The sequence below is a fragment of the Chiloscyllium plagiosum genome, unplaced genomic scaffold (assembly GCF_037043375.1).
Source record: "Chiloscyllium plagiosum isolate Xiang-an unplaced genomic scaffold, Cpla_swu_hap1 HiC_scaffold_8, whole genome shotgun sequence".
Taxonomy (NCBI): Eukaryota; Metazoa; Chordata; class Chondrichthyes; order Orectolobiformes; family Hemiscylliidae; genus Chiloscyllium; species Chiloscyllium plagiosum.
Genome location: NW_028270146.1, coordinates 50,832,011 through 50,846,193, shown reverse-complemented (window position 1 = coordinate 50,846,193; position 14,183 = coordinate 50,832,011). Strand labels below are relative to the sequence as shown.

At 41.9% G+C, this 14,183-nt stretch overlaps 1 protein-coding gene across 11 annotated transcripts in view; it reads right to left on the bottom strand.

Moving 5' to 3' along the window:
• Window positions 1-14,183, bottom strand: part of LOC148149397 (uncharacterized) — an 86,834-nt gene that overhangs the window by 49,221 nt on the left and 23,430 nt on the right. For 5 of the 11 annotated variants that reach the window (XM_087989812.1, XM_087989814.1, XM_087989815.1 and 2 more), the window contains exon 1: window positions 3,707-3,797. The exons of 3 other annotated variants lie outside the window; for them this stretch is intronic. The gene's annotated coding sequence lies outside the window, so the exon portion shown is untranslated. Of the gene's footprint in view, window positions 1-2,987; window positions 3,042-3,706; window positions 3,799-14,183 lie in introns of those variants that run through there. 3 more of the 11 variants (XM_087989821.1, XM_087989819.1, XM_087989813.1) reach the window with 3 other exon arrangements.

Here is a 14,183-nt window from a genome sequence, read left to right as displayed (position 1 = left end):
TATTGGTCAATCCAGCAGAGACATTGACTCTGAAAGTCTTACTTAAAGCAAGCAAATTATCAAGGAGATGCAACTCTTGCAGGAAGTAGTGATGAAAGGATGTCTGAAAGCATTGAGACATACCTCTTGCTATGCAAGACTATTGGACATAGAAAGTTGAAGTTAAAGCTCAAGATGTCATCTTTTTGAAGTAAGTAGAGTTATTATCCTTAGGAAGATGTGGAAAGAGATGCTGTGAAGATAGTCCACACAAGGAACTCAGACTTACCTGAGGAAGGCAAAAGAGTATTCAACCGGCTAAATATGAGTAATGAGATTAAGGAGCATATTAACCAGTTGAGTGCTTTATTGAATTCCAAGCCAAGCTATAAAGAGCTACTTCTGACATGCACCATCACAGACAGACTACGGAAGAAGCTCTTCACAAAGCAACTGCTTAACTTGTCACCATCAAGTTCTATTTTTTTTTTAACCACCTGCACACACCTCTGGAGTAGGTGGGACTCAAAACTGCATACCCTGGGCAACGTCGATTTTCCTGCTCCTCAGATGCTGCCTGACCGGCAATGCTTTTTCAGCACCACTCTAATCTAAATTCTGGTTTCCAGCATCTGCAATCCTCATTTTTGCCCCGTGGGATACTACCAGTGCAGCACAAGAACCCCCTACCATCAACTCCTATTCTGACTCCGAGGAGTGAGGCCAGCTGACTTCAGTGACCAGCAGTGTGACTGAAGAATCCAGTGCATGTGCAGAGAGAAATGAAAGTGGACTAACAAGAGTTGACATTCGCTTTGGTAATGAATATTAACTTTCTGTGACCATGTACATTGACAACTCATATAACCTGTAACTGCAAATTATATTGTATGCATTTTGTTTTAAAAAAAAGGGCAATGCTTGAAGAGCAATGCACTTAGTACACAGGCTGACTTGCTGTAGTTATGTGACCTCTGCCTCATCGGTAAGGACATCCATGTGCAGTCTGTGGCAGTCATTTAAATACACATCATTTGAAACCTCCCACAAACGTTCCCTGTGAAATAACTCTTGATGTCCTAACCTGCTTACCAAATTCAGAGTCAAAAGGAGGTTTGGCAAGGGAGGGAAGGGGGGTGTGGATGGGTGTAAAGAGAAATATTACTGGTTAAATATTAATAGGAAATAATAGTGATTTAAAGGGCAAGAAGAAAAAACTTGAGAAAGGAGTAGAATAATGGCTAGGTGAATGAATAGTAAACACCACCCGTTATGTCTGCTGATGTTCCCTTGCATTTGGAATTAGGAAAAAGCCAGCATGGTTCGAGGAGTTCTCTCTCATACCTAACTCTGTATGTCATGCATATAGTTAATGAAAGGTTCCTGTTTACAATTGTGAAACATGACTCGCTTCTCTCTATGCAACCTCAGTAAGACCTCACAGTATCAAGGAAATGCAGTCTTGTTTATTTTTTTATCCAGTGGGAATAACGAGCTGGCAAGGATGCAGACAAAGTTTGGGGATCCCAAAAATAATTCAAGTTATCACTGAGATTGTACAATAACAGTGCCTGGTAGTTAACTAAGTTCTTAGGAGAGGAATTGAGAGTATATCTCAATCGGGGATGGGGAAGGGGACCTCAAGTTAGGAAAAACTCAAATTTCCTTCCTGGGCTCCACGGGAGCAATCCTGCTCTTATTGCTCAACAAGGAAAGAGAAAAACATTTTAAATAGCCTGTGACTCTTGACCTCTCATGGCCCAGGATCAGTTTTATTGCCTGTTAGGCTGATCTGGTTTACTAACACAGGCCTCAAGTTCAATGTTCAAGATGGAGGCAAATCTCCATCCTTAAAGAAGGGCTGTCCTGTGCCAATTGCTTGGTGTTATGCTCACCTGTTCAGAAACAGATGAGGATAGCAACCCACAATAAAACAGCAGGAACACTGGAGATAAATTGCTGTAGCTATTTCAGCTTAGATGTTTTGTAGGTTAAAATTGGGCTTAGCATTTTAGCAAAGCCTGACCAAAGGGATTAATTTACCCTGATGGAGAATGCAGGAAGTGGGATAACGCTATGGATTTAGAGTTATTCTCGACATTATATAACTAGTGAAAAGGCTCTATTATGAATATAAATTATCTTGTTTTAATAGGACTTCCTTACTCATACTATTGAGTACAGAAAGCGTTTTCCTCCATATAATTCTCTTGTTGACAATGAGCAAAGCAGAGGAAATCTGCTGATAAGACTTTTAAAGATCATATGATTTTCTGGCCAGTGACATTCCTGTGAATGTTTGTGAGAGTGAGACAAAAATAACATCAATTCTCATGATACGTCTGGTGTAGACAGACACAAGCAGGAATATATAAGAGAAAGAGATGGAGGCGGAGGCAAGAGAAAGACTTTGCTCATCTGTTATTCTTTCGAAATCTGTAAGCAGCCATGACTAACCTGTTAACTCTGCTTGACTTATAGAGTCCAATGCCTTGGCTCCCTTGTGTAATGCCATGAGAGATGAAATAATGCCTTTAAAGTTTGCTTACAATGTTCGTGTGCACTACAGGCACACATTCATTTTATATCCATAATAATAGAAAATCTATACGTCAAGATTTCACAACCTGAAAGCAGCTAAACTATGCAAAGTTGCTGAGGCCACCAGAGAGATTTGGGTCCAGGAAAGCTAACCATAATCATTTAATACATTTTGTATTAACCACAATTAACTTTAGTGTCTGAATTATTGAATGTTCACTTCAAGTCATTATTTGAAATCTACGTTGAACAATCATAAAAAATGAAATGTAAAGTTGCGCCTGCAATGAAGTATGAGATAATCAACTCAAATTTTATTTGATAAAAATATCCCAACTGTGTAACATCAGAATGCTTTAAAACTAAAGTTTCAAATACAATTATGAAATCAAAATGCATTTCTTGCAGAAAACAAGTTATAAATTCAGCATGTCTTGTACAAGTTGAAGGCACTGTAAGGAACTTACCTAATTCTTCCGTCATTGCAGAGAGATTGAGCAAAGCTGCTTCATAGTACTTTCTTCAGCTGAACTAACTTCAGAGCTCAGTTATCTGTTTATTTAAGGGCGAAGTTCTTTAACCCTGGTGTTACTTGCCATAAATTTATATAAAAATAAATCCATGCCCACAAATCTCCTTAACAACTGACAGATTAATGATACTTTTCTGTACACATAGACATCTGTATTTTTCGTAGTTTACATACATAGAATTTTGGTCTCATAAATTGATTAACTTTACAAAACTATATGCACTTCTAAGAAACACTTTGTTCTGGGTTACGGTTTGGCAGGGTAGGACACATCAATTCCTATAATGATCTTTAGCTTCATAAAGGGAATGAAAGAGGGAAAGAGAGAGCAAACAAATTAGATTGAGAGAGTGACACATCTTTTCAAGGGCGATAAAGTGCAGCTTAATTTTATATGGTGACAAACATCAACCTGGAAGCAGTACAGTTAGGCAAAGCTGGAATTTCTTTAAAGGTGTGTAGAGTGTGTTCTGTGTTTTAGAAGCTGAATCTTTACATTTGTTTTGAATTGCATTGAGTTTTTTGGGAGGGATATTTGCTACATGGCCTAGTAAGTTCTCTAGCTGCACATTCCCAAACTCATTACATGAATTACCTGCCTCAGTGATGTCTTTCATGCTCGATTCTGGCTCCATCATTTTCAGAACAACTTACCACTCAGCAGCAATGTTCTCTCGAAGCTGTGTGGCTATGCGCAACTGCTGTAAGGCTCCGCACTCAGCAATCGGCATCTGCACACGGTTCTGGAAGTTGTTTGCGTTCATTGACCTTGGAAGTCTGGGCAGGCAGAAAGAAAATCAGAGAGAATACTGCTCCAGCAGAAATCAGCATGCCATGCACCCACATCATCTTTTAAAGGCCTCTGTACACCCAAATAAGCACTGGCAATCCGACATTGTCCCTCACTGCCCACTTACTGGCAAAGCAGCCAGAATCCATTCTACCCATGACACAGATGACATGACTAACACTCCCTCTTACATACAATCCCTTACTAACACCCTACTCGCTGCGTAACCACCAGGTCACACACATTACCTGTTCCTAGCTACATTCTGCCTGAACACCCTCTATCTCAGTGCTACCCTGTCCCCATAACCAACTGTAGACCTGCAGCTCATCACTGTCCAGTAGAGGCCTCTACAAATCATTGGTCAGACCACATTTGGAGTTTTTTGTTCAGTTCTGTGCTCCTCCTTTAAGGCTAAAGCCCTGAAGAGAGTGTGAAGGAGATTTACTAGAATAATGTGAGGAGTGAGCGATTTTTAGGTACAAGGAAAGCTCAGAGGAATTAAGTTTATTCTACTTGGAGCAGAGAAGATTAAGAGGTGACCTTTTTTCTGGTGTTCAAAATTATGAACAATCTTGACAAGGTAACAAGCAATCCAGTGACAATGCCACTAGGTCATCACCTCCCCTAATCTTGGCAAGTCAGTAAGATTAGGGGAGGTGATGATGGCCTAATGGTATTGTCACTGGATTGTTAATCCAGAGACACAAGTAATGTTCTGGGGACCCAAGTTTGCCATGGCAGATAGTGGAATTTGAATTCAATAAAAATCTGGAACGAAGAGCTTAATGATGATTATGAATCCATTGTTGATTGTCAGGAAACACCCAACTGCCGTCCTCACCTGAAATGGTTTCCATGTGAGTCCAGACCCACAGCAAAATGGTTGCCTCTTATCTGCCACCTGCGATGGGCAATAAATGCTGGTCTAGCCAGCGATGCCTCATCTTGTGAATGAATTAAAACAAAAGCTGTGTACTTCTTTCGGGATGGGTTGAATGGCCTCCTTCTGTACTGTAAATTCTAAGGGAACATCACATTCAGACAAGGAATCAGACAAATATAAACATGAGCTTCCATTTACAGGCAGCAAAAGACTGAAGCTCACACCCACAACATATATTGGTTTTTTGGCAACATGATCAAAAAATATTTTGTAGTCCTCAAATTTCCTTGCACCCAGCTCTCACCTACTGGAAGTGGGAATCAATCCTGTCCTGCCTGGCCCATAGTACCAGGCATGTTCTGATATGGGTAATGCCAGCTTTCTCCTCCCCGCTCTCCTCCTTGGTAAGCTCCTCTCATCTCCCTGATTGCTCAGCATCCAGCACATGGCCTTGTTGCCTGCTCCAATCTTGCTGAATAAAGCACACCAGATGATGCAGCACTCTCTGTCCTGACTATATTGGAGGGCTTGCCCAGAACGCTCCATGCAGCAGAACCACATCTGCAGCAGCCCTATCGTCTGCCCATCAATGGCCCTAGATCAAGCCTGGGTAGCTCTGTATCTGTGTTCCCCTCAGTTTGGGGGCTGCGCAAAGAAGTCATGAGCCCTGGTTACAGAGAGTATCTCTTGTCCTCCTGCAGTCTGCTTTGGACCCTCAAATACACCAGGTACTTGCGAATGTTCTGGTATTTATAAGTCATGGCAGCTTCCAAGGTAAGGGGCACACACCTCCTGGAAGTGTAATGGTGATCACATTTGTCATGTCCATTAATGGAATGGAATCCCGTCTTGTTGGTGAATTCTGTAGGGTTCTGATATGTCTCATCAGTGCCACACGTGAGCAGCGAATGGCGCCCTGCAAGCTGAATCCCAGGGCCCGGTCTGCATCACTGACCCTAGTATCGGGAGAATCAAATGACCCGGGGTGGTTATATACAGGTGTCATTGTCCTGATGCATTTGGGAGAACTCAACTGCTAGATTCTGCAGAGGTTTCCTGTTGCTCCCTGGACGGAGCCAGTCATATAGACATTTAATGTCACAGTGACTTTCATAACCACTGGGAAAGGATGGCCTCCCTCTTCTCCAGCTCTTCGATCCCTCTGCAACATCCAATACAGTACCATCACAGTGCCCTGAGCCATACGAAGCCTGCGTCTACATGACACCTCACTCATCCTCAGGAAATGGGAGTCAGGGAGACCAACTCCATTCAGGGGGGCCATGTGGCAGCAATTGCCACCTGACTGACTACTCCCCACCCTCCACACTAGCCTGCTGCTGCTCCTGGGCTTGCCACAGGTCTTGCTCCTCCCCCAGGCAAAAGTGAGGACTGCAAATGCTGGAAATCAGAGTCCAGGTTAGAGTGTACAAAGTTAAAAATCACACAACACCAGGTTGTAGTCCAACAGGTTTAATTGGAAGCACACTAGCTTTTGGAGTGTTGCTCCTTCATCAGGTGATACAGGTCAGGCAGCATCCGAGGAGCAGGAAAATTGACGTTTCGGGCGAAAGCCCTTCATCAGCTCATGATGGACACTCCCACCACTGCGCTTGGACTGGTTACGAGGCATTTCCCCAAAACCCCCATGTCCCCTATTATCTTGCACGACCCACTTCCACTCATTCCTCCCAGATTGGGTTCCACCATATTGGATCTTATCTCCCACTGTTCTCCCTGCCCCCTGAACCCTGGAATTGCAGCTGAATGTTGGCCATGCCATTCCTTAATGCTCTCCATGTAGGGAGTAGTGGTGGTCACTGACAGGAAGCAAACACTTTGCTTGGGCATACTATTGACCTGTGAACTATCAAGGCGAGACAGAAAGACAGGTTAGCAGGCAAATCTCAGAGAACTGAAAAATAATTGGGTAATAATGGTAGGAGATTTCAAATTTCTCAATATTAACTGGGATAGATAAAATGTGAAAGGCTTAGACGGGTAAAATTCTTAAAATGTGACTGTGGTACTTTTAAACAGCACGTAGGAAATATTACAAGAGAGGAATGGTGCTGGATGTGAGCACTTCAATGATAGGGACCATAATTCAGTAAGATTGGAAGTAATTATGGATAAGAACAATGATGGAACAGAAATAATGGTTCTGAAGGTGGTGGAAAGCTAATTTTAATAAGACAGGATCTGAAAAAAATGTAACTTATGATAGATACTGAAGGTTTAAAACAGTGGATGCCTTAGAGAAACACAGAGTGTTGCTTAAAAAGAAATTATCAAAGTGAAGGGAGGACATGAAAAAGCATTAAAGAAAATTCAAAATCATTTTATAATTTTATTAGGGCTAAGACATTAACTAAGGAAAAAGCGGTTTTAACTGGCTTGAAAGTGGATGAGTCCCCCTGTCCAAGATTAAATGTATCCTAGGCTGCTGGGGGCAGCAAGGGGAGGAAATTGTTGGAGCTCTGACATTAGTTCTCAAGCCAGCTCCACCCTCAGGAGGAATGCTAGAGGACTGGTGGACAGCTAATGTGGTACCATTGTTCAAGAATGGTCGGAGGGATAAACCAGGAAACCACAGACCAGTGAATCTAACATCTGTGCTCGGGAAACTATTGGAAAAAAAATCTAAGGGATTGAATTAATCTTCACTTGGAGAGGTAAAGATTGATCAAGGATAGTCAACACAACTTTGTAAGGGAAAGATCAGGTCTAATAAATGCGATTGATTTTTTGAGTAGTTGGCTAGGTAGTGCAGTGGATCTAGTCTACGTGGATGTCTGTCAGGCTTTTGATAAAGTCACACATGACAGTCTGGTTAAGAAATTAAGAACCCATGGCAAATTGGACCGAAATTTAGCTTAGTGGCAGGAAGAAGAATGTTATGATTGAAAGATGTTGTTGTGACTGGAAGCGTGGGCTAAGCTGGGAGGCCAGTCACAAGCCAGAGCCCAGAGAAGGGAACAAGTGAGCACGGTCTGAACTGGGAGGTTCAGTGCTGGCTCCCTTGCTGTTTGTTGCTTACATTAATGATCTAAACATGAATGTAGGAGGTATGAACAGTATGTTCCCAGATGACATGAGACCTGGGGGTGTGGTAAATAGTGAGGAGGAAAGCCTTAGACTACAGGACAATAATGGAACAGAATACAGTAGCCTTTATTGGCACATGCACACTCGGTGGTAACTTAGGGATAGGATACCTAGGTATTGACACTTTAATGTTCTCACAAAATTGAGATTGTAAAATAAAGGACCAACATGGCAATGCAGAGTTTAGAAGTCTAGAATGAGAATAAAAAGTTATAGCTCTTTTCCACTGAGTCTGTGACCACTGGGCTTCAGAACACGAGGCCTCCCAGCCTCCATGCACTGGCTTTTAATGTGAACTCGCCTCCAGAACCTGAGCCCCAGCCAGCCCGCTCTCGCTTTGCTCCATGTTCTGGGCTCTGACTTGTGACTGGGCTCCCAGCTTGGCCCACGCTTACTCTGCTCCCTCCTCTGGGCTCTGGCTGTGACTGGGCTCCCAGCTTGGCCCACGCTTACTCTGCTCCCCCCTCTGGGCTCTGGCTGTGACTGGGCTCCCAGCTTGGCCCACGCTTACTCTGCTCCCCCCTCTGGGCTCTGGCTGTGACTGGGCTCCCAGCTTGGCCCACGCTTACTCTGCTCCCCCCTCTCGGCTCTGGCTGTGACTGGGCTCCCAGTTTGGCCCATGCTTGCTCTGCTCCCCACTCTGGGCTCTGGCTGTGACTGGGCTCTCAGCTCGGCCCACACTCGCTCTGCTCCCCACTCTGGGCTCTAGCTGTGACTGGGCTCACAGATCGGCCCATGGTCACACTGCATCCCACTTCATGCCCTACCCTGTGACTGGGCTCCCAGCTCGGCCCACACTCACTCTGGTCCCTGCTTCGGACTCCAGCCTGTGACTGGAGTGAGTCACAACCTTGGCCTACACTCACTCTGCTCCCCTCTCTGGGCTCTGGCCTCCCAGCTCAGCCCTCGCTCACTCTGCTCCCCTCTCTGGGCTCTGGCCTGTGCTTGGAGTGAGTCACAGTCTCGGCCTATGTTCACTCTGCTCCCCTCTCTGGGCTCCAGCCTGTGACTGGCCTTCCAGCTTAGCCCACACTCACTCTGCTCCCCTCTCTGGTCTCCAGCCTGTGACATGCCTCCCAGCTTAGCCCACACTCACTCTGCTCCCCTTTCTGGTCTCCAGCCTGTGAGTGGCCTCCCAGCTTAGCCCACACTCACTCTGCTCCCCTTTCTGGTCTCCAGCCTGTGAGTGGCCTCCCAGCTTAGCCCACAGTCACTTTGCTCCCCTCTCTGGTCTCCAGCCTGTGACTGGGCTCCCAGGTCAGCCCATGCTTGCTCTGTTCCCTGCTCTGTGCTCTGGTCTGCAACTTGGTTCCCTTCATTGAGCCTTCATTCTCCAGATAGGGTAATTTAAAAAGTTAAAAGTTAGTGGGATGGGGTGGTGGGGTGGGATGGAGGGGAAATGCAAAGGATTGGAAAGACCTTGAAGACAGCAGGACAGGTAGATCAGGCAGTTAAAAAGGCATGTGGAATACCTGCTTTCCTTAACGGAGGAGCTGTATATAGTGTTAGTTGGGCACAGTTGAAGTGTGTGCAGTTCTGGTCACCACACTATAGGAAGAATGTGATCACATGGTCTCGTTTAGATGCATACATTTTTGAGAGGTATAGATATGGTAGAAAGGGAGAAATGTTTCCTCTTAATAGAGAGGCCCAAAACCAGGGGAAACAGTTTTAAGAAGCAGAAGGTTTAGAGGGGATTTGAACATTGTCACCTAGAGAGTTGTGGGTATCTGGATCTCACTGCCTGAAAGAGTGATGGAAGGGGAAAATTCTCAAGATATTTGAGATTTACTCAGATATACCCTTGAAATACATTGCATTCAAGGTTACAGGCCCAGGGCTGGAAAATTGGATTATAACTGTTTGATGCTTGGTCCAAACATGATGTCATGCTGTAAAAACTGGATGAGTCTTAGGAAGCCATGTGGTCAGCAGACACAAAAGGAAGCAGCCAACACAAACCAATGCTAGAACAAGTCACAGTCATCAAGTTCAAAGCATCTTTCTGAGCAAGCCGAGTTTTCTCTAAAAGGTTAGTATTCTTTGATAATCAGAACAAGATTAAAATTCCAGAAGCTCTTGGTGAAGTGACGTGTGACAAGTTAAAAGGCACTGAAATCCAAAAGTGAAGTTGTTTAGGCACGAAATATGCTGACAGTTTGTATCAGATGACCAAATTATGAGCCATTGACTGGTCAGCAGAAAAGAATTCTTAAAAAGCTACGCCATTGGGAAAGTTTAGAGATCATATGTTTCCGGAGTTGTCTTGGAAAGTTGGCACTACATTGGTACAGAGAGTGATATAGGTGCTTGTAATTGAGTGAGGTTGCAGGGTCTGTTCATCTTTTGATGATCATTTGCTAGTTGATTCATACATCATTTGTGTTGGGTCTGATCATTTTAAAATAAACGATACAGGAAGTAGAATCCTGTTTGTAATTTCTTCATGTAGTGGTCATTCAGTGAATGAATACTTTTTAACAGTTTCAAGGACTGTAACAATCCCTGTAACAGACCATAACTTTCTCATGGCATCTGAAATGCCCAAAAATTAATTTGAAGCAAAGTACTTTTGGAGTTAATGTAGGTTCTAATGTTTTGGTCCAATCACTTTTAGCAGCTTCATCAGTGATCTCTCCTCCATAATAAGATCAGAAGTGGAAATTTTCACTGAAGTTTTCACATCAGCATTCGTGATTCCTTAGCTACTGAAGCAACCTATATCCATATACAACAAGACCTGGACAACATTCTGTCTTGAACTGATTAGTGGAAAGTAATATGTACAACACACAAGTATCAGGTAGTCACCATCTCCAACAAGAAAAAATGTAAGTTTCTTCCTTTGACATTCAATGGCATTATCATCTTTGAAACACTACTATCAATGTCCTGAGATTACCATTGAACAGAAATTGAATGAGATCGTTGATATAAAGAAGATATCCACAAGAGCAGGTCAGGTGCTAGGAATTTTATGGCAAATAACTTATCACCAAATGACACAGTGCCTGTCCACCAAACACAAGTCATAAGTCAGGAGTGTGATGGAATACTCACTACTTATGAGGATGAATACGGTTCCAATAACACTCAAGAAGCTCCAAACCATTCGAGACAGAGCAGCCTGCTTGACTGGCACCTTTCACACCACTTTCAACATTCCCTCCCTTCACTACCAACACACAGTGGTGATAGTGTGTTTCACCAAAACTCCTTTGCAACCTTTCAAACCTGTGATCTCTTGCCTTAGAAAACTTGTTTTCTGTACTTGCAAGGGCAGAAGATACATGGAAACATCACCATGTGCAGGTTTACTCACCATGCTGCCTTGGAAATATGTCAGTATTCCTTCAGTGTCAAAACCTGGGAATTTGTTTCCTGACAGTACTATGGATGCCTCCAGACTACAGAAACTCACAAAAGTACCTTTCTCCAAGGCAATAAATGTTGGTGAGCCAGTGATGCCCACATCCCATGACTGAATAAAGAAAATGTAAGTGCTCATCTGACTGCCAACTGCAATGTTCAATATTTGGTGCTCATGCCAAGGGAGGAATGCTTGCAAGGACAGATGGAGAACTTCTCTGTTATGTGAATAGTGCCATGGGGTCTTTTACATGCACCTGAACAAGAAGCTAAGAGTTAACATTTCCTTTGAAAGATAGTACCTCAGGCAACACAGCACTATCTTAATAATGCAGTGAAATATCAGCCTAGATTATGCCCTCAGGTCATAAGCACAAGAAAGGAATAGGAAAGTATGACCCCCTTGTTAATGATCAATTTCAAATTAAATCTCATCTACTCAATGTTTTAGCTGCCCTTTTCGTGTTTCAAATCCATTAATTTAGCTGATCAGTAAAATATTTTTGATTTTAAAAAATTAAACTTAAATTATTTATATATCAGTGAATATAGATTGAAAATGTGACTTGAAGCAAAATATTAAAGACATGAAAGGCAACCTTGAAAAATTATACATATCGCAGCCATAGATTGTGCACAAGTACCTGAACTGCACATAATGAGTTTGTAAAAGAAGATCAGATTGGTTATTTGACAAATCTGAACAACACCTTTAGTTTATTTACTTCTCTATTAGCATTGTAAACTGGTAACAACATGGGCAGAATTTGGTTGCAGGTAGCATTAAGCATCACAATAAAACATTACTGTCATTGTCTTAGTGATAAATTTCGATCTGAAAACGAAAAGGACTGTTAGTGAGTGTTGATTTTCCATAAAAAAAGCAGTAACCAACTGTCAATTAGGCAAAATTGTCTTTTTCCCTAAAACAAGTTCTGCCAATGAGTCTAAAATAAGAAACTAATTTTGGAAGATTTTTTGCTGCATCAGACATATTTTTGTGTATTGGTAAATACTATAATGGGTTCTTCAGTTTGCATCCCATTCTGAAGTGCAATTATGTGCTCTGCTAATCAATGACTATAGACTTATGACTTTTCTCAATAAAACAAATAAGTATATTTTTATATCTGATTATTTCACTGATACATTTAGGGGTCGTGTTCATTTACCAATTAGGAGGTTGAAGTTTTACTAATCTACATAGTAATTGGATGATTACCGAAGATGCTGAAGATGACCAATGGCAGAAAACTCTATTGCTATTAGCATTAATTTTTCCTTGACTTTGCAATTTTGAATACCATAATGGACATTATTTTAAATAAATGTTTTGAATATAGTGTGAGTAATACATTTGTTTTGCAGTATTAGTAAGCTTTGAAAGAAGTTGTCATGAGTGGATGTCATGTCTTAAAGAAAACAGGTAATAGCCAAAACATTTTGTTATGATATTGGAAAGAAACAAAAGTAAGTTCAATAATGGTCCAAATGATGATCTTCACCTGTGGATTTCCTGTTCTCCTATTTTGGCTAATGGTTCCTATTGAGTGGAGCACTTTAACTGTTTTATTGCATTGTCCTTTTTAGTTTTTCACTCTTATAAATCCGTCTATTTGCATCATTCATTCATTATATTGAGGCCAGACTCTTAAAATTAGTTCAAGCTTTCAGATCATTCTTGGTAAACTAATCTGATACAAATGTGTCCCTACAAATGTATGTTTTATAACTGCTTTAATGTCACTGTACTGTCTTTATTGCTTTGTTTTATCACTTGCTTTATCACTTAACCACCTCCACAAGCTCTGCCTCGTGATCATCCACAAGCATGACTCTTCGCAGATTTGAGCAACAGCTCCCATGTAGATAAAAGGAAAAGGAGCACAGACAAGAATATGAAAAATGTTTATTTTCACCTGTCAACCTCTATTTTAACCTCAAATGATTGTATATGTCCAGTATAATATTGCTAGAAAGAAAGTGAGGTCAGGCTCAATTATGATATTAATCACAAAGCATATAATTTTCTTTAAAAATGCAATTTAATGATTATTAACAGATTCAACAACGTGAGTTGCTGCCTTCAGGGCATGAATAGGAGAAGGGTTTTGAAAAGCTTCACTTATAGAGTTATCTCACTTATATCTAATGGGAAATATTTATTGCTGAATGTCTGCTTTGTGCTATATACAGTCATTAAGCACATTTTCCAATGAATGTAATGTTCTGCAGAGACAATGTAAACTAGCAATTGCTTTAACAGCAGAGTAAAAATCAATTTACCTCCTTTGCCTTTGATTAATGTCTTGATTGCTCATGTTTCTCAACTGTACTGCACTGATTGGTGTACATCTGAACTGAGAGGACAGCTCCAGAGCCTTGAATCCTCTGACTTGACATGGTTAATCACTGTTAAATGCTCAAGAATAATGAGACATAATAATCGGCCATTATGAACTGCTTCAATTACTATACAGATTTAAAGTCATTCTCAGCTTAGACAGTATTATCAAAAAGGTATGTTAATTAAAATTAACATATCAGAGAAGACAGAGGGTGGTGGTTGATGGGAAATGTTCATCCTGGAGTTCAGTTACTAGTGGTGTACCGCAAGGATCTGTTTTGGGGCCATTATAGGAAGGACGTGGAAGCATAGGAAAGACTGCAGAAGACGTTTACCAGGAAGTTGTCCGGTTTGGAGGGAAGCTCTTATGAGGAAAGGCTGAGAGACTTGAGGCTGTTTTCATTAGAGAGAAGAAAGTTAAGAGGTGATTTAATAGAGGCATGCACGAAGATCAGATGATTGGATAGGGTGGACAGTGAGTGCCTTTTTTCTCAGATGGTGATGGCTAGCATGGGGGGACTTAGCTTTAAACTGAGAGGTGATAGATATAGGACAGATGTCAGAGGTAGTTTCTTTACTCAGAGTAGTAGGGGTGTGGAATGCCCTGCCAGCAACAGTTGTAGACTCAAAT